Below are 20,856 nucleotides of genomic sequence, written 5' to 3'. Positions count from 1 at the left end.
TAATAATTACATGCTGATTTGGTTTGCGATAATTAATATGGATTTGATAATGGTACTGAATTGCATTATTCGACTTAATCGAGTTGGAGTACTTCGATTACACGGAAAATACATAAGAGTGTTTAATGCAGCAATGTGGTTCGAAATTTAAATTTATGAACTATGGGTCTATGAGTTTAAAAATATGAACATATGAAACTCAGAAACTTTTTAAATGTTATTTTTTTGGATATTAGAACAACCATAAGAAATTGTTTAAACGAATTGCTATTCAAATACAAGCAGGTTACTATCTCCCCCTGAAAAATGCAACATGAACGGAGAAACCTTGCTATAAATCTGCACAAACTGATCCGAGGGAGAGTTGTTGGAAACACAAGGAAACTTATTCCCAAATGAGTAACATCATCATATCTGATCTGAGAGTCAGTTTTCAGTATGTAATTCAGTACCTTAGCTACTCCTTATGCCGCTCTAAAATAATACTTACGATCACGGCCATCTCAATGCAGGGAGCTCTTGCCCAGGGCATGTACGAGCATAGGGGCACCATGCTAAGCTATATACAATTCATTTCCATAAGTGGTTGTTCTATTAATGATTCCATAGGTGTTGTATTAGAGGCTCCATAGGTTAATTTATTCACTACTGCTAAGACTACACGGCTTACGATATATTTGGTTCTAACGAACGTTTTCTACCAAAAAACGTTCTTAATAGAGTTCTAAAAAACATGAAAGCAGTACCTTTAGTGCGGGTAGTAATCACCACCTAAATCTATGATTTTTCTGCCAACGTTTTGGTAGGTTTTAGGGCCAGAAACTTGGTGTCCTCGAATCCAAACACAGATCAATCTCATTTCAGACGTCCTGTGCGAAATGGAAGATAGCACCAGCAAGATATAGCTTCAGGTGTGAGCAAAGGCAAAAGTCCGAAGGAGCGATGCCGAGGCTATATGGGGGATGTGACAAAAGATCCCATTCGAGTCCGTACAGATTTCAGCCGGTAAATGCAGACACATGTGGTCTCGCACATGTGGTTTGTACACATGTTATCTTAATGGAACATTAGCTTTTTGCGCCGGAACTCAAATCGACATGTTTCCTTGATAGCAGCGTCAACACGGACTCACGGATCTCGTTGTACCAACTTACTGTCGAGGGTTTTACCTTTTTTCGGGTACTCTTTGTGGAAAATACCACGGGAGTCCACTAGATACAAAGCATGATCTTTATGTTCATTGGGCATAGAACAACCCTCTTTTCAGTCTGTGTTGTTGAAGTAAATCCAGTTTTCATCGTAAGTGACGATCCGATCCAGAATTTTGTCCTTGCGTTCATATTCGAGCTGATTAGAGCGGGCCAGAATACATCTGTCCTTTTCTGCTTGGGTCAGCTAATTCGGCACCCAGCGACTGAACTTGTATGTCACGTTTATGCGATGCATAGAGCGACTAATGGACATGGCACTAACGTCTAACTCCTTAGTAAGCTCTCGAGCGGTTGCATACTGATCTTCTTCCACAATTACTCGCGGGCTAAGGCTCCTCTAGCAGCTCTATCGCTGGCGGGCCTCATCAACATCAGTAAGCCGGCCAGAGCGCTCTGTTTCTTGAATATTATAGTCTTGGGTTTTGAACTTTCGGTACGCAACCTTCACAGTGTCATATGATACAACATTAGTACCTAATGCCGTTTGTACACATGATTTGGTGACATTCTGTAGCTGACCTTCTGGAACAGAACTGGAAGTACTACATGATGGCTCTAATCTGGTAGCGTGATAGTTCCATTTCTGATAACTAGTACTTAATGATAACGATATGTTTTCACATATTTCACAATACACTGCTCTAAAGCAAGTCTCCTTCTTTCAAATGCCAAAAGTCGTTTGAAACAATATGATTAAACACGCCAACGGGAACTGTTTATGTAGATGATATTCGCGGTGGCGGGAAACATTCGTTAAAGCCCGATATCCTAAGTAAGAGGTATTTTAAATCACGGCAGACTTTTCATAGTCCGACTGCATTAAATTTGGTGCATGAACCTCTCATTTTTAAGTAGGGTCTATCAAGTATCGCTTTATAGCTAAAAACTTTAAAATATCCAGCTTTAAAAAACAGATTAATTCCGTAATTTTAAGATTTCGAAGTTCAGCAAATCAGTAAACATTTTTCAGATTTACAATTCGGTAGTCCTACCGTTCGGAGTTGTAGCGCGTAAGAGTACGCGGGCGACGAAAATCAGGGGCGGCCGGACTCTCGCGATACCACGACTAAATATTTTAAATTCATTAAATTCATTTTAAGTACTTGTCATATGTAAGTACTTTTTATATAGTTTTTCATGTATAAGTACTTAGCGAATATGAAATAAAAATTTTATTAATCATTGAACATTTTCTGGGGGTGGCAATCCTAGGAAAGTACGTGAGCAGCCAATGTCCTAGGGGAGGCAATTCTAGGAAAGTACGCGGGCAGCCAATGCCCTAGGAACGGCCCTGTAATACAAATGAAAGGATTATCGTCACACTTAATACATAATGCTTTCCTAAAAACTTGTGACTACGAAGATTTCCTAAAAATATGAAAACAATTTCTTTGGCTTCTACCGCAGATTTAACTCTTCCATTCTAAAGAGCGAATAAAGTTTCGGAATTCTCAAATGACAAAACCAACTAATCGTTCAGCCTCAAATGCTAAGCAAAATACAAATTTATCGTTAATACTAAGCTTAATGAACAAACAGAGAACCTCTCTAAGAAAATTGAATGCTTGTTTCTGAAATAATACAATAAAAATATAATATACTCCAATAACTGTAATCTTTAGACAAGTATACAAAGTAATTTTCTCACAAAAAATGCCAGCACTAGTTATTGTTTTCCCCAGCAAAAGTTTAAAGCTAATGCCCATAAGTGTGTTTCTCTATACACCTTTCAGTCGGTAAACTAAATTCGGCTGCTGTTCCGAAACAAGTCACAAATACTGGAATGCAAGCAAACACTTCAAACAGATTACATACGTAAGATAAGCATACAAATACGGCATTTTTTGTTGATACAGGTAGTGCCATTTCTTGGATTCCTCTGCCCAGGAAGAAAACGTATTACTGCTACTGCTTAAGAACAATTTGCTGCAAATGATACTAAATGTAAAACATATGGCATTAAACCACTTATTTTAACTTTGAAACTTAAGTGGAATTTAAAATGGGATTTAATAACCTTTGATATTTTCATTCCAATGATAGGAACTGACTTTATCATTCATTTTGGCTTACTACTCGACTCACACACACACACACATAGAAAAAAAAAAAACTGTGAACTCATTTAACAACTTTTGTTGCTACTGGCGAATTGGAACACAGCACTCAGTTGAATGTACAGACTGTTTATGAATGTTCTGAATTTCACAAAATACTTAGACAATTTTCTGAACTAACTAATCCTGCGATATATAGTAAATTAATCAAACATTACACGATTCATTACATCGAATCTAAAGGATAAAAGCCTCGTTTCCACTACTGCGTACGAACGCGTTGCGTCAATTGAAGCCACGCCTACGGCATCCGTACAAGCGTTTCTACTGCTGCGTATCCGTAGAATATTTTCTTTTTCCGACGCTAGGTGTCACTGTAATATTTTGGCGCCAAACAAACAGTTCGCGAGTTACGACGCTGAACATCTGAATTTTTCCCGCTTAAGCGAGTATTGTTTGTTTTGGATTTGATGTGGATTCTGACGTAAAACGCAGAAAAGTTTTGTTTACTAAATTCCATGTTATTGGAAATTTTTATTTCTGCTTATGAACTGCGAAAGTAAAGTACGCTAGCAATTTTTAGATAAGTAAAGTTATAATGCATATTATGAACATCACTAATTCCATAGAAGCTGAAGTAAATTAAAAAAAATTTTTTGCGTTTCTAGAAGCCTTAAATATTGATGAAATAATATATATATTATTAAAACTAAAATGTACTGTTAGTGAAAAAATAAACAAATAAATAAATAAAATAAAAAAGTTAAGGGAATTAAAAAATAGTTGGTACTTTAAACATACAGAGCAACTGTAAAGAAAGGTTCACAATATTTACACAAAATTTGCTATGCTTGTAAACCGTTGACTTCAGGGTCATAGCTGGATAATTTATTAGAAATCTCGTTTGTTTTAAAATGCACTATAGCCAGTTATATTTTATGCATAATCCATAAAATATTATTTTTAATTTAAACATTTTTAATTCATATCTCTTTTTATAGAAGAAGTTATCAAAATAAGATTTTCTCTTTATATATACACACATTAGGTAAAGAAAATGTAAATATTTAATTAATTAATTCCTGCGCTTCTGCTGGAGAGGACTGAATTTAAAGGCAATTATTATAGTAATTTTTTGTTAAAAAATGTTTAGGGCATTAATACTGTCTCATGTTAATTGGAATGAAAGTTTAGAGTCGTAAGCATCCCAAAGTCTGAGCATATGTATATACATTCACATAAATGTGAAACGAGAAAATATATATATCTACAAAGTTTCAAAATGAATTAAATTTAAATAATTCTCTTGCGCCGTTGCTGCAAGGAATGAAATTTGAATTTAACAAACATTTTCTATTCGTAAAAAGCAAATTTAAAGTTAATTAAATTTAAATGAAATTTAATGCAAATAAATAAAAGATTAATTATTGCTGCGAACTAATCTACAATATCATTTAAATTCTGAGAGCATATGTAAATGAAGTGCAAGTATCAAAATCCATGAGTAAATATATAATTGCAAAAATTTATTAATCCTAAAAAATTTATAAAAATGCATAAGTGAATAATGGGATAGATTATTAGTCCTAAAAAATTATAAAAATGCATAAGGGAATAATAGGACAGCTTATTAATTCTAAAAAAAATTATAAAAATGCATAAATGAATAATAGGATAGATTTAATCCTAAAAAATTTATAAAAATGCATAAGTGAATAATAGGATAAATAAATTTTTGGAATTATATATTTATTCATGGATTTTGATACTTGCACTTGATTTACATATGCTCTCAGAATTTAAATGATATTGTATATGTTCGCAGCAATAATTAATCATTTATTTGTTTGCATTAAATTTCATTTAAATTTAATTAACTTTAAATTTGCATTTTACGAATAGAAAATGTTTGTCAAATTCAAATTTCATTCCTTGCAGCAATGGCGCGAGAGAATTGTTTAAATTTAATTTATTTTGAAACCCTGTAGATATATATCTTCGTTTCAGTTTTATATGAATGTATATACATGTGCTCAGACTTTGGGATGTTTACGTCTCTAAACTTTCATTCCAATTAACATGAGACAGTATTAATGCCCTAAACATGTTTTTAACAAAAAATTACTATAATAATTGCTTTTAAATTCAGTCCTCTCCAGCAGAAGCGCAGGAATTAATTAATTAAATATTTCCATTTTCTTTACCTAATGTGTGTATTATATAAAGAGAAAAATCTTATTTTTATAACTTCTTCTATAAAAAGAGATATGAATTAAAAACGTTTAAATTAAAAATAATATTTTATGGATTATGCATAAAATATAACTGCCCATAGTGCATTTTAAAACAAACGAGATTTCTAACAAATTGTCCAGCTATGATCCTGAAGTCAGCGGTTTACAAGCATAGCAAATTTTGTGTAAATATTGTGAACCTTTCTTTACAGTTGCTCTGTATTTTTAAAGTACCAACTGTTTTTTAATTCCTTTAACTTTTTTTATTTTATTTATTTATTTCTTCACTAACAGTACATTTTAGTTTTAATAATATATATATTATTTTATTAATATTTAAGGCTTCTAGAAACGCAAAATTTTTTTTTAAAATTTACTTCAGCTTCTATGGAATTAGTGACGTTCATAATATGCATTATAGGCTTACTTATCTAAAAATTGCTAGCGTACTTTACTTTCGCAGTTCATAAGCAGAAATAAAAATTTCCAATAACATGGATTTTAGTAAACAAAACTTTTCTGCGTTTACGTCAGGATCCATATCAAATCCAAAACAAACAATACTCGCTTAAGCGGAAAAAATGCAGATGTTTAGCGTCGTAACTCGTGAACTGCTTGTTTGGCCCCTAAATATTACAGTGACACGTAGCGTCGGAAAATGAAAATATTTAACGGATACGCGGCAGTGGAAACGCTTGTACGGATGCCGTAGGCGTGTCTTCAATTAACGCAACGCATTCATACGCAGTAGTGGAAACGAGGCTTAACCAGTCCACTCCAAAGCAATACGACTTCGACACGAAATTTATGATGGAAGCAAAGAAGGAGTTCGGATATATGTTAGAACAAGGCCTTTGTAGACTCTTTAAGAGCAACCCTTACAATTAGTACAGAGCACTTTATCTTGATTATAGAGCACTGTTTGACGGTAATAAAGATGATATAAATAAAATTATTTCAATAATGAAGGTTCATTGATCCTGCTACTCAGTTAACTTTTGAGTTTGAGACATCCAGTTCTCTTCCATACCACTTCAAATCATGCCATTTGACTAGACAGAATTTAGCTTCATTTTATTCCTTTGTTTTCTGTACACTTCAAGTTTGCTCCTCCAGATTGGCTCTTGATCAATGATTAAATTATTTAAAAGCAGTTGCTATTGACAGATGCTTTTCACCTAATATTATTAACCAAGCAGTTAAAAATTCTCATCTCAACAAATCAAAATGCACGCTCTTGTTTTAGGAGATCATAAATATTCTATTGTCATTCCTTTCTTTCTGTCGATTAGCTATAAATTTGCATGTAGTTTATAGAAATTAAAATTTTGGGTCGCTTGTTTCTCCTATGAATAAAATTACCAGTTCCAAACTTAAGGACCCATTCCGGATATGAATTCCTGAGGTATTTACAGGATTCTTGCCATTGTGGTTTAATTTACATTGGTCAAACTAAGAAAGCCTTGAAATTTCGCGTTAAAGGACATCAGACATATGTTAGGAATAAGGAAACACAGAAGTCCTTTGTTTCCTAGCACTGTTGGTCCGTAAATCACATTTCCCATTTTTCTGCAGCCAAAATTACTCAAAAAACATCTTTCATTAGGAAATTAGATGTTCTAAAGAAGTTTCACTTTAAATAAATCTTTCTGTTCTAGTTAACGATCCTAATTCCAACCTATTTTTACTTTTAGTCTTTAAGGAAGTTACGTATTATCTCCTTCATTTGCACTTAGGCATCTGAGGGCAATAGTTCCATAGTTAAACTATTAAAACCAGTCTTGCAAAATTTACAAATATTAGGCTGATTCTTGTTGTTGGACTACTCCAGTAATCATTATTTGGTGTGTTATTTTAAACTAAAGTGAATGAAAATATTTTGTCCGCTCAAAACATGAATCTATTTGAGACATAATTATTAATATTAATGAAATACATCTCATAGTATGTGTAGAGACATCTCTAACCGAGAACTTTTCTAGGAATGTTTTATATATACTCTCGTGCAACTTGAGATGGGTTTTACTGATCTAATGGAAAAAATTTAAATCAAGGCAGACCTGAGTGGATTGGGTTAATTGGTTACAGGAAAAGTATGACTTCCAGGTATAACACACTTCATGTACACTTCCCGACATTAAAAATGTAATACCAAGAAGGATGGCCAGAACGTGATGAAACTAGGAAAACAGAGAGATACAGCAACGAACAATAAGGGATCTTTATTTCGAAATTATATGCATAATACAGAGCGAGAATAGCGTCGGGTAAGTATGTTGTAGGACCATCTTGGACGGCGATACATGAAGCAACACGTGTAGTTACAGAGTCAGTGAGACTACGAATGGTGTCTAGAGGAAATGCTTTCTATTCCCTCTCAACCATTTGTCACAGTTCGTCTTCTGAAAGCGGCAATGGCAGGGTACGCAAATAGCGTCCAATGGCATCCCTAATGTGTTCGATTGGTGAGAGATCAGGAGAGAACGGTTGCCAGGGAAGCATCCGTATACCTCGCAGAGCACATTTACTGATGCGAACAGTGTGTGGTCGGACGTTATCCTGCTCATAAAGGGTATTAGACACTCCCTGAAGGTAGGAGAATATGTCACCGGCCGCAGCACATCATCCACGTATCGTTGAGCCGTCATAGTGACCTGAATACGAGCTAGAGGTGACCTAGAATCGTACAGAATTGTGCCACAAACCATGGTGCCACGTTGTCGCGCAGTAGAGCGTTCCAAAATTGCTGCCAGATTGGACCTGTCTCCACATCGACTCCACACTCGTACGCGGCGACTGGCAGTTGAGAATCAGAAGCGTGACTCATCTGAGAACACAACCCTGTGCATTCCGTTGTTCAGAGTCCGGCACTATTAAAGACGTTGGAGTTCATGATGTGGGGCCAATGGCGGTCTTCGTAATGGAAGTCACGAGTGCAGACTACTAGCTACGAATCGGTGGCAAATGTTTCTGGTCTATATGGGAACATCCAGAGTGTCTTGAACATGCTACAGAATGGAGGTTGAAGTGGCTTGAGGGTGCGCCATCGCTTGTCGGCGGATGCGTTGATCCAGGCGTACGGAAGTCATTCTGGTTCCACCAGTACTCCTCAGACTTGCCACATTTCATATTTCCAACCATCGTCACTACAGCCAGTGTACTGTGGACACGAACAGGAATGTGTCAGCTGAGAATTGCCGTATGGACCAATCTGCCCTTCTCAGCCCGGTCACCACGCCTCTTGTAAAATCGCCTATCTGACGGAACTGCCTCCTTTGACGACGTCCCGGTATTCTCTGCTGTTATACGTGATCCTCTGAGATAAGAACGAATTGTCTACGATGATTTGCCTAGCAGAAATAACGGCAGGGAAATTGAACATTCTGCATGTTTTCTTCCTTTATATCTTCTTCAACGTGCTCTGGAGAGCTGCGCATTTTACATTATTCGCGTAACTCGGTGACGTGCCTCTACCCTGAAATTTGCATAATTTTCGGGCCACGCCTTCTTGGTGTTGCATTTTCAGTCTCGGCTCGTGTATATTTTTATACAGAAATTCATCGAGAAATTAGACTTTGAGTATATTCATCACATTCAGCATGTACTAATGTATTATAAATTCACATTGTGCGTGTAAAACTGAAAGCAGTTCTATAAGATTTTGATGCTTTAAATACTTGTGGAAGAATAGCATTTCTTAAACGAACAACTAGCAAAACTCTCGTTTGTTTTATTTGACAACTGTTGCTATTTACATACAGCTATGAAATTACTCTTTAACATAGACATGAAATGATTAAAAAAAATTAAAGAAAAGTGTTATATAGAAGTTTCGACACCAAGGTTAAATAGCTTTACCTCAAGGTACCATTGTTAAATAAGAAACTCCTATATGTTAAATGTTAAATATGAACCTACTTGCAGTGAAAGGTTTCTACTTCCTCTTAGGGAGGAAACTAAACTCTTAAGAATTTGCTAATTACCCAAACTTTTAGTGATCGTATAGTGAAACGTTAAAGCATTTTGCGTTGTGAAAAAATGCATCCCGGGACCGCGCCGTGAGAGGATCGAAAACATAAGAAAAACATATACAAGATATATAGGAAAAACATATTAAATATATAAAGAAAACATACTGTAATAGGTTTCCAGATTAAATATCAGTTTATTCAATTACATCACAATGAAAGAAATCTTAACCTCATCTGAGAGTCTAAGGAGAAGTCATCAACTTGTCATTTACCCTTTTTTTTCATTTAAATTCATATAAAAAAAACTTAAGGTTTGTCTGGTAATTTAAAAGGGGAAAGGGAAACAATTCAAAGCCTGAGAATTAATTTAAGATTCGACGCTGTTTTTACTTTCCAAGAAAAAGTTATTAAAAACCCACTCAAAGTTCAGACACACAAAAAAAATAGCACTTAACTTGGTTGGACATCTTGAAGTGGAGGACTCGTATCTTAATAAGCGTTGACGTCGGCCGGCTCATCTTTACACTGGTACGTTATTTTACCACTGTAGAACAGAAACAGGAGCACTGCTGCCCAGGACGGCTATCCGCTTGGTCTTGAAAGTCTAAAGTCAACACGCAGGTAACGGGTTTTCATAGTGCCGAAACTAATTTTTCTTCTGTAAAACAGAAACAGGAGCACTGCTGCCCAGGACGGCTATCCGCTTGGTCCTGAAAGTCTAAAGTCAACACGCAGGTAACTCGTTCAAATTTCGCCTCTTTACCAGAACGCGGCAAGGGAGCGTGTTTGCAGCTTCCGGCCAGAAACGTTTTTTCTAGGCAATTACGGCTCGCCTGTTCTTACTCATCCCAAGAGCAAGCTTCACGAGTAACGTCCAAAGTAAGTTCCACCCGCCAGTCAGTAAGAGAGAGAATCCAACTCGAATTTCCTTCGTCTCCTTCACAAACGCGGGCTCCCACTATGGCTTCACTCATCGCCCCCTTAATTTTTGGCAAAATTTGCGTTTTCAACCCCTGAATGCGGAAATAAGGGTGATCGCGCATGCGCGCCCTTCTTCACTTAGCCAACAACCGGACCCTCAATCGCCAAAAAACTGAATGACTTACATTGAAAGACAAGTAGCAACCTTTGACCTTTTTTGTCACGTACTTCCTCTCTTAAGGTCAACTCCACAATGAAAAATCCTTCTAGAACATTCTAAAGGACAAAGCGCGCGAAATCATGACTTGGCAAAAATTGCTTCCCTTTCCCTGCTTCTTTCACAATGAATCAAAGCTTGTACAAAATTTGCAAATAAAAGAAAATAAATAATATTCTTTTAAACTAAATAATATTCCCAGAAGCATCTGTTTTTCCCCAAAATTAAAGCCTTAAAATAAATAATTCAGAATCAAATAAAATTAAAATTTCCATAAATCAGAAAATCATTCACCTAGTTTTTATACCGCTATCAGACAAATTCTCTACACAACATTTCCTTTCCCCTAAGGAATTAAATTTTGGGTTTACCAAAATTTAGCAGACAGACACTTCTTGAAATACCATGACTCATACTGTGCAATAAGGCTAAAGGATAACATAATGTAACAATATTTCACACGACTCCTTGGTAGAGTGACGTTACTGACACATTAAATTTCAAGTCCAAAATGTGCAAGTAAAACAACAAGATTAATCAAAGCAATTACTAATTAAAATACTCAAGGAAGATCATCAAAAACAATTAATCAAAAACATCAATTAAATCACTTAATTAATTAAACCTAGAAATACTCAGAACACATACAAAAATAAAAATAAAAATAAGGCGTTAATCACAACCAAAATATGTGACAAAATATGTAACAATATTATGACAAAAAGAATTTCTCCTTTTTTTTTTTTTTTTTTTTTTTCAGTTCATTACATCACACTAGTGTTGCAGTCTCTGTGTGGCCACATTTCTGAACATTTATTTATCTATTCATTCTCTTTTTTTTTCTCTCTTTCAGTCCATTAATATAAACAATTTCACCTGAGGTCGAACACATTCTACTATTGTTGACAATTTCCCCTGAGCACAATCATGGAGTACATTAAATGAGTACGGAGTTGTCAATGCAAGCGAGGGAAAACCCTGTAGTTAGAAATCATTGTGTTAGCAACTCCCCCCTGCAGCCTTCAACGCGAGAAAGTGAAAGCAACAACCCCGTAAAATGAACTCAGCACAACAATAGCTTTAGTAGAGAAACTTGACCTTAAAAGAAACCAGATTTCACCCTCCTACGTCTCACCTTCGACCAAGGAAGAACAATCACTCTTTCAAAGTTGAAGAAGACTTTATCTGTCAATTTTTTCCTTTACGATAGATAAGCCACTGAATGTGTTCGGATACTCACACCCGAAGAAAGAAATAATCTAATCCAATTGTTCACACCAAAAAAATAAAATAAATAAAAATAAGATAATTAACGCGCCGCAGATACATAAAATACATTCCTGAGAAAATAAACACACTAATATTTCAAACAATTCCAAATAAAATATGTCACAAGAACGTATTCAAACAAAGAATAAAGACCCCCCTAAGTACTACGAAATTGAATAACTTTCAGGAATGAATCCCAAACAATCACGTCTAAGAACAGAAGCGGCCTGATCAGGGCCAAGCATTAGAAAAGAAAAGAACGTTACAACACAAGGAACCTCGGAACCAGCCGAAAATACCCCACACAAAAAAATCAGAAAGAAAGAAAACGTGATTGTCCAAAAATTCAATCCAACCAAAATCAATTCCGAGAATGAACATAACGAATACGCTGTGCAAATACCAATTAGAATTTTATCCAATACACACACAAAAAATAATAATAATAATACAACCTAATGCATATACAAAATAACGTTTGGCCAAACTGAAAAAGTCAAACTATATAAAAAATATATATATATCTATATGTATATATTTTGCTAAATTCTGATTTACTGAGTCCAAAAATAAATATTTGCAAAGCCCTACATTAGTAAGCAACAAAACCCTGCGAATCCCTACGTCTCAGGTTATAAGGAATATCAGCACATTGATTATGAATTCTCTCTGGAGCATCAGAGTTGCACGCCTGCAATGAAGGAAAGTTTATACGTTCAGGTACCTTTGTCAATCTATCCACATGTACTACCTGCGACTGCTGTGGGCTCGTAAGTGACTCAATTTTAAAATTCACTTTGGTGACCTGTTCGACCACTCTAAATGGACCCTTATTAAACTTCGCAAATTTCTTAGTCAATCCAGGCCGCAACACAGGAGTATAAAGATACACCATATCCCCTATTTTAATATTTTTTGAAAAAACAACCTTGTCTCTAATCGTTTCCTGTCTTTCAGCCGCTTCCGTTAAGTTTTTATTTACTAAAGAGAAAACCCTGCGGAGTCTTAAAATTAAATCCCTTGAATAAGTGTCTGTGTCACGATAAGTCTTAAAGTCTATTTGTGTCAACAAATCAACAGGTAAATTTAAATCTCTTCCATAAAGAAAAAATGCTGGGCAGTCCAGTAATGCGCTATGCCGTCCAGTTCTGTGCGCTAAAAGTGCGAAAGGCAAATGTCTGTCCCAATCTTCCTGCGTCTCACTCACAAGGTGGCTGAGAGAATTTATTAGAGTAGCATTTAAGCGTTCAACGACTCCGTCAGACTGCGGGTGGTAACTGGTGGTGGTGTGCTTAGTGATGCCTAATTTCTGATATACTTCTTTTATTGCATGTGAAATAAAATTCGAGCCCCTGTCAGTAACTACGTGTAAAGGCACACCGTGAGCCGAAATAAAAAGTTCCAGTTTTTCTATGATAGATTCAGAAGTAAAGTCTTTCAAAGGATAAGCCTCGGGCCACCTCGTAAAATAATCAGTGATAACTAAGATGTATTTATTTCCCTGTAAAGTAATGGGTAAGGGACCAACAATGTCCATGGCTATTCTTTCTATCGGACGGGAAGCCACAGGCATTCTCAGAAGAGGAGCATTATGAGAAGGCCGGTGACCCCTCCTTCCGATACAGGAATGACAAGATTTTACATAATTATGAATGTCCCTATACATGCCTTTCCAATAAAAGGATTTTTGAATACGTTGCAGTGTGCGATGGAACCCGGAATGCGCCGCCACCGGCGAATCGTGGTGCTCTTGCAGAATACGTGAAACTAAAGATCGTGGAACAACCAACCTGTGCAGTTTTTGCCAACGGGTACGTTGCTTAGCATATTCACAATATAAAATGCCATTACGCATAAAAAATTTCAAAAAACGAGGACTAGGTGTCAAATTTTTTTTTATATCTGAAATAATCTGCTTACAATGCATATCTGAACCCTGCTCTTCTTTGAACGTCTGTAATAAGTCTGGACTGACAGAATTTTGAACAAGATGCGTTACATTTACTGCTCTAGACAAGAAATCAGCTGTTACGTTCAATTTCCCTGGTTTATGTATTATTGTATAGTCAAATTAGGACAAGCCCATAATCCACCTAGCTATCCGAGAAGTGGGATCCTTCAATTTTAGTACGTGGGACAGCGACGCTTGATCTGAATAAATTGTGAACCTTTTCCCTAAAAGGTACTGGCGAAAAAAGGCAGTAGCCCAAACTACTGCTAAAACTTCTGTCCTTTCAACTGTACTGTATCTGGTCTCCGGATCTTTTAACTTCCGGCTTGCGTAACAAATTGGATGCAAGAACCCAGTATCATCCTCCTGACAAAGAACAGCTCATAAGGCTAAATTGGAAGCGTCCGTACAAAGCGAAAACGGTTTGGAAAAATTGGGTAGAGTTAAAATAGGTTCCTTTAAAAGTTCATTTTTAAGAGTGTCAAAGGAATTTTGAGCTTCATTGGTCCATTTAAATACAACTTTGTCTTTTGTTAGCTGTGTAAGAGGAAGAGCCTTCTGTGCGAAATTAGGTATAAATCTTCTATAAAAACCTACAAGCCCGAGAAACCTTCTAACTTCTTTTCTATTCCGAGGAGGAACAAATGCTTGTACAACTTTTAAATTTCTGTCATCTGGTTGTAAGATACCTTTTGATACCTTAAATCCTAGATAAGTTATTTGGCTTTTGAGAAAATGACACTTGGACGGTTTCAACTTAAGATTATGATTTCTGAGTCTGTCAAAAACTATTTTAAGCTTTTCAAGGTGTTCGTCAAAAGTTCTCGAAGCTATCACAATGTCATCTATGTATATGCCTATTTTTAACGGGGACAGATTGGCTAAGACAACAGACATGAGCCTTTGAAAGGAACTGGGTGCATTGCGCATTCCGAAAGGTGTCCGAAGCCATTCGTAATGCCCGGAAGGGGTCGAAAAACCACTTTTAAATGTGTCATCCGGGTGGATCCTCATTTGGAAAAATCCCTAAGTTAAGTCCAACGTTGAAAACAAATTCGCATCACCCAATTGTTAAACAAGCTCGAGCATATTAGGAAGAGGAAATGAATCTTCAACAGTTTTTTCATTAAGTTTCCGAAAATCCGTCACTAATCTATACGTATTATCAGCTTTCTTTACAAAAAGAACCGGCGCACTATATGGACTATCACTTTCTTGAATAATATTGGAATCCAATAATTCTGTTATTTGCCTATCTAATTCCTCGCGAAGATGAAAAGGTACTTTGTATGGCTTTTGTCGAACCGGAATACTATCCTTAAGGTTAATATTGTGTAGAATTGTATCGCACCCCGTTAGCTGAGTTACAGAAGAAGCGAAAATGTCATTGTAATGGCTTAAAAGCTTAGTCAGGTGCTGCTGCTGATCCGGTGACAAGTGAGAAAAGTCAAATTCTCCCCCCCCCACGACTCAAAATCCTCTCCTTTCTCCATGGTCGTCGTGTTATTCACGCAAGCAGTTTCTGTTGAAGACACAGTAACAGGAAGAATAGATGCTAACTTAGTTCTTTTGTTAATATGAATAGTCTGTGGAGTAAAATTTGCTATCTTAACGTTAAAAGTCTTAGAATCATTATTTAAATTAACTGATCTTGCCACAGAGAATTTACTATGAGAGTTTTTATCAATCGGCTCTAATAGGACTGTGTCATGCGAATCATTAAACGTAGGAGCAATTACCTTTACTATATTCTCAGAAAACGGCAAAAGTTTATGTTTACGAACTGCATAGCAATAATCCAAGGAATCTATCGGTCTCTGAAAGAGACAATTTGAACTGTCACACCAACGTAAAGCAAAATTTTGCCCAAGTAATTGTTTAGTGCTAAAATCCAGCATGAGTGCATTATCAAGTAAAAACTGTGTTCCTAAAATGGCACCATAGTGCAAAGAAAAATCCTTGTCCTTAATGATAAATTCAACAGGAAAAATCCTGCCTTGCAATACTACGGGAAGTGAAACTTTTCGTGTGATTAGAACATCCTGATTAGAAATTCCTTTTAAATAAAGTTTACAAGGAGAAAATGAAACTTTATCTCCTAACCCTGCAATAATTTTTTCCTCTATAACATTAACCGTTGCCCCCGAATCTATCAAAAATTTAATTTCTGTCTGTAATATAGAACCCTCTACTATTGGTAATGAAGATTCTCCTGTAGTGACTACAAAGACGGATGGCACCTCCAAAAGGGCATTCGAGGAAGAAATGGAAGCGTGTTTCTCCCCACCCTTTTCTAGTTTAAATTAAATGTCTGAGCTTGGTGATTCAATTTGCTACCAGTTGCATCTCGATCCTGAGATGCTACCGTCAAATGTTCGGGTGCCATATGAGAATTAAGTGTATTCGCCGTTCCTGCCTCTCTTTGTCGAAATCTGTGATCTGATCTACCCTGCTCGTTATTAGACCTGCCATTTACATAACAATTTCTGCTTATGTGTCCTACCCGGTTACAACGGAAACATCTAGGCTGTAAGGATCTCGACCGAGGATTATGCACCATCAAAGATTGCATTTGGCTCTGCAAAGTATTCATCATCTGTGTCAACTGGGTTAAGTTCTGTTGTTGCAATCGAATAGCCTCTACAAGCTTTACATTTTCACCCGAAACGCAAAGAGTGTCCTTGGAATTTACCGTACCCGTAGTATGGACCGCCTTAACTTCAGCTGACTGAAAATCTGCCTCAGCATGGTTTTTTATCCACATCTCTTCCTCCAAAACTGCGTGGTTTTTCGCTGCTACAAATGATTTATGATTATGGGGCAAAAGCAGACGTCTAAGGTGCAAATGCAATCGTTCTAGAAAAACAGATAATAGCAATTCCTGTCTCTGAGTCTCTGCTGCCGGATCTCCCATCCTTTCTACTGGCACTGTTTTATAAGATAAAGCCTCGATACGCGCAGCGAATTGTCTGACTGACTCCCGCGGCTTTTGAAATGCCTGTATAAGGGAGCGAATATGGGAATGTAGACTTTGAACTGTTGTAAACCTGTCCTTCAAGGCACCTACCAGGTAGGAAAAACCAGCTTCGCTCCTCAAACGCGGATTATTCCTAACAAATTCCGCGGCTTCCCCTCCAAGTTTAACCCGAAATACCGTAACTTTATCTGACTCCGTCCATCCTACATGTGATGCTATCAGTTCGAGTCTATCTAAAAAATCAGCTAGGCTAATGCTATTTTCTCCTCCCGTAAAAATAGGAACTGACTCCAGTGGGTCCAAGCCAAAAACTGAAGTACCCCTTACGCCCGGGGCTGTCTCTTTCAACATCTCTACTGATGGGTCAGGCTGTCTAGTAGAACGGCGCGTTTTCTTCGACATATCGCCCTCTAATAGTTTTGAATCATTCAAAAAGTGTCCAAATTGTCAAGCTAATTTAATCAGCTGCCAGTTACGCGCAAAACTTAAAAGAACCCCCACTCATTGACAACTCCGGTACTTTTACAGAAAACATAAGTATCGATCATTACATCTAAAACATACTGAGTATTTCGAAAGCCTCAAAATTTGAAATTCACAAGCCTTCTTAAAACCTAATACTTTTGTACTAGTAAACAACCTAACATGCACAGTATGAAATCATTGAATCACACGTACTAAAACACTATCTTTTTGGTTAATATTATACCAAAACAGTTTAACTAATCTTAAATTCAATTCTTAAATTAAATTAGAGAATTAATATCCTGCAGTAACCAGTAAGCAAACATAATTCAAATCAAAACCTTAATTAGTCCTCACACATAAAATTTAACACTTTCATAAAACAGTAAGTTATACAAAGTAAATAAATTCAAAAAATAAGTTACTGATTCGATCCTTCACTAAGCAGAAGTCACGGCACCAATGTTATATAGAAGTTTCGACACCAAGGTTAAATAGCTTTACTTCAAGGTACCATTGTTAAATAAGAAACTTTTATATGTTAAATGTTAAATATGAACCTACTTGCAGTGAAAGGTTTCTACTTCCTCTTAGGGAGGAAACTAAACTCTTAAGAATTTGCTAATTACCCAAACTTTTAGTGATCGTATAGTGAAACGTTAAAGCATTTTGCGTTGTGAAAAAATGCATCCCGGGACCGCGCCGTGAGAGGATCGAAAACATAAGAAAAACATATACAAGATATATAGGAAAAACATATTAAATATATAAAGAAAACATACTGTAATAGGTTTCCAGATTAAATATCAGTTTATTCAATTACATCACAATGAAAGAAATCTTAACCTCATCTGAGAGTCTAAGGAGAAGTCATCAACTTGTCATTTACCCTTTTTTTTCATTTAAATTCATATAAAAAAAACTTAAGGTTTGTCTGGTAATTTAAAAGGGGAAAGGGAAACAATTCAAAGCCTGAGAATTAATTTAAGATTCGACGCTGTTTTTACTTTCCAAGAAAAAGTTATTAAAAACCCACTCAAAGTTCAGACACACAAAAAAAATAGCACTTAACTTGGTTGGACATCTTGAAGTGGAGGACTCGTATCTTAATAAGCGTTGACGTCGGCCGGCTCATCTTTACACTGGTACGTTATTTTACCACTGTAGAACAGAAACAGGAGCACTGCTGCCCAGGACGGCTATCCGCTTGGTCTTGAAAGTCTAAAGTCAACACGCAGGTAACGGGTTTTCATAGTGCCGAAACTAATTTTTCTTCTGTAAAACAGAAACAGGAGCACTGCTGCCCAGGACGGCTATCCGCTTGGTCCTGAAAGTCTAAAGTCAACACGCAGGTAACTCGTTCAAATTTCGCCTCTTTACCAGAACGCGGCAAGGGAGCGTGTTTGCAGCTTCCGGCCAGAAACGTTTTTTCTAGGCAATTACGGCTCGCCTGTTCTTACTCATCCCAAGAGCAAGCTTCACGAGTAACGTCCAAAGTAAGTTCCACCCGCCAGTCAGTAAGAGAGAGAATCCAACTCGAATTTCCTTCGTCTCCTTCACAAACGCGGGCTCCCACTATGGCTTCACTCATCGCCCCCTTAATTTTTGGCAAAATTTGCGTTTTCAACCCCTGAATGCGGAAATAAGGGTGATCGCGCATGCGCGCCCTTCTTCACTTAGCCAACAACCGGACCCTCAATCGCCAAAAAACTGAATGACTTACATTGAAAGACAAGTAGCAACCTTTGACCTTTTTTGTCACGTACTTCCTCTCTTAAGGTCAACTCCACAATGAAAAATCCTTCTAGAACATTCTAAAGGACAAAGCGCGCGAAATCATGACTTGGCAAAAATTGCTTCCCTTTCCCTGCTTCTTTCACAATGAATCAAAGCTTGTACAAAATTTGCAAATAAAAGAAAATAAATAATATTCTTTTAAACTAAATAATATTCCCAGAAGCATCTGTTTTTCCCCAAAATTAAAGCCTTAAAATAAATAATTCAGAATCAAATAAAATTAAAATTTCCATAAATCAGAAAATCATTCACCTAGTTTTTATACCGCTGTCAGACAAATTCTCTACACAACAAAAGGGTGAAACATAAATTTGAAACGTTACATCGAACTCCTTCTTCCGAATTGTTTGCTAATCAATGATCCTTTATTACAGTCAACTGAGCTTTCATCCATTGAAACTTTTATATAAAACCATGAACTTTTATATAAAACTATTAACTTTTATTTAGCCCTAAAGGCTGTGCCACGTAATGCTAGCAAAATTCACAAAATACTATCAATGGTAATATTGTATTATATCCATATGCATATTTTGTACTCTTTTCTAGGAGAAAACAGCATTGTTCAGAGTTGTTTTTAAATTTTATTTAAATAATTTATTTTAATTAATTAAAGCATTTTAATTAATTAAAGCATTTTAATTAAAGTGAACGATCGCCCTCTACTGTCATGTAATGAATGTAATAGAATTACAGTTAACCTAATCGACTAGAGAAGTGTCATTTCAGATAAAAAAATTAAATATTAATACAATGGCGAAGGATTTTTTTTGAATAAACAATGAAAAATGGAAATGATTCAGTTTTGTACTCTTCATTTTCAATAATAATGTTATTTTGGAACCATTTTTTATGACACTTTAAAATTTCTCTCTTAAACTTTTTTATTTTCAGTTACATTACATGAAGGAAATAAGCATCTGCTATTATAAAAAACTACTGAATTCCCCTTTTTATTGTAATTATCATTTTTATAAAAACTTTTTATAACCAGGGTCACATAGATGAAATCCTAAAACACACGATAAAAATTAACAGTAATAAAATTCAAATGCTAAAGTTTAAAAACACGAAAGGTACTTCATGAATACCAGTGAATTTCGAGTTTCAGAAATTATCATTTGGAAGCGGTAAGCGGTAACCTACGGAAGCGGTAACCTACGGAATGCAAAAATGCACAAATTTAGTTATTTTACATAATTTTTTTATTGAAATCTTTGACGCTTCCGTTTTTGGTAGATTAGTTATCTATAAGGACTTCTGGATTTAACTGTTTATTCACTTTCTCCGGAAATTTCTAGTACAAAATAAATTTTAATTCGCATAATCTGCCACTGAAAGTACAGTTTTGAAAATCAGAGATTTTAGAATTCACTGTTTTTCAATTCAATGTATGAAGATTTCTTGGTTACGCTGAAAATATGTATTTACCTAAAAATAATGATGCATTTGAAAAAAAAAAAAAAAAAGGTAATATAAAAATACCTTAGCTGATTGTTTTTGCACTTATGCTATTTTTCTTCTTCGTTTAGGTTACGCCGTATTTCCTTTAGGGAAGTTCTTGTTAAGCTGGATTTACTATGGTGAATTCTTCTACTGTTTCACTAGTTGCTTAGTTTATTTTGGTAGGTAGTTCCGTTTTACAAGTCCAGGTAGATCCGTTCTACAAGCTTTTGCTTTACGTCACATAGCTTTTGCAAAAATCAAATTAGCATTTTTCAATTAACGAAAAAATAATTCATGGCCACTTTCAATTTTACGATGAAAGCTGGAACGGGAAAGTACA

The 20,856-nt window shown here is 35.9% G+C and overlaps 1 protein-coding gene across 2 annotated transcripts in view; it reads right to left on the bottom strand.

Moving 5' to 3' along the window:
* The window catches only part of Mgat2 (alpha-1,6-mannosyl-glycoprotein 2-beta-N-acetylglucosaminyltransferase), a 105,622-nt gene that overhangs the window by 44,525 nt on the left and 40,241 nt on the right, over window positions 1-20,856 (bottom strand). The gene's annotated exons all lie outside the window — the stretch shown is intronic.

This window comes from Stegodyphus dumicola, chromosome X2 (genome assembly GCF_044657685.1).
Source record: "Stegodyphus dumicola isolate Sdum_Otavi_A_Nest chromosome X2, ASM4465768v1".
Lineage (NCBI taxonomy): Eukaryota > Metazoa > Arthropoda > Arachnida > Araneae > Eresidae > Stegodyphus > Stegodyphus dumicola.
The sequence above is the reverse complement of the archived record's forward strand: the minus strand, read 5'-3'. Positions and strand labels throughout refer to the sequence as shown.